Genomic DNA, 602 nt, shown 5'->3' on the forward strand with positions numbered 1-602 from the left:
ACCAGGGAGCACCGGGCCCGCCGGCAGGGGGCGGAGCCAGACGGAAGGGGCGGTGCCGGTGGAAGGGGCGGGGCCAGGTGGGACCCGCCCGGCTGAGCTGCGCCGGAGCCGGGGCGCTCCTCCCTGCACCCGCGTCTGGTCCTCGAGACCTAAGGGCCGGAAACGGCTCTGCAGTCCAGCTCCCGCACTTCCTGGGCTGCTCTAGGACCACAGAGGACTCCCGCCATCTGTGGTCGACCCAGGTAAGGGGCGCCTAGGAGTGGAACCGGTGGCCAGACCAGACAGGCTGGACCCCGGACATCGAGCCCACCTCCCCGGGCCACATCGAGCCCACCTCCCCGCTCCAGGCCCGGGAGTTGCTGCTTGAGCATAGTTGGACCCGCCTCACGTGCCTCTCCATCCCCAGGCCAGGCCTTTACAACCCTTTCCTCTTTCTTGGGAAGAAAATAACCTGTCTGCATTTCGCAATCTGTTGTGGAAACCTCTCCCGCTGTAGGGCCTGTTACCGAGATCGTATGTCCAAGACAGTGATGACCCCTTAGGTCTGAGCTCCCGTTTCAGTCATTTTTAGACTAGCAAATCAGCTATCAAACTTCAGATTA

At 63.1% G+C, this 602-nt stretch overlaps 2 protein-coding genes across 4 annotated transcripts in view; one reads left to right on the forward strand and one right to left on the reverse strand.

Annotated features, from left to right (window-relative positions):
• COMMD5 (COMM domain containing 5) overlaps nt 1–602 on the forward strand; it is a 35,786-nt gene that overhangs the window by 21,541 nt on the left and 13,643 nt on the right. The window contains exon 1 of one of the 3 annotated variants that reach the window (XM_015590247.2): nt 134–242. The exons of the other annotated variants lie outside the window; for them this stretch is intronic. The gene's annotated coding sequence lies outside the window, so the exon portion shown is untranslated. Of the gene's footprint in view, nt 1–133; nt 243–602 lie in introns of those variants that run through there. 3 annotated transcript variants of the gene reach the window in all.
• Nucleotides 1–602, reverse strand: part of ZNF7 (zinc finger protein 7) — a 51,164-nt gene that overhangs the window by 15,701 nt on the left and 34,861 nt on the right. The window lies entirely within an intron of this gene.

This window comes from Pteropus alecto, unplaced genomic scaffold (genome assembly GCF_000325575.1).
Source record: "Pteropus alecto unplaced genomic scaffold, ASM32557v1 scaffold105, whole genome shotgun sequence".
NCBI lineage: Eukaryota > Metazoa > Chordata > Mammalia > Chiroptera > Pteropodidae > Pteropus > Pteropus alecto.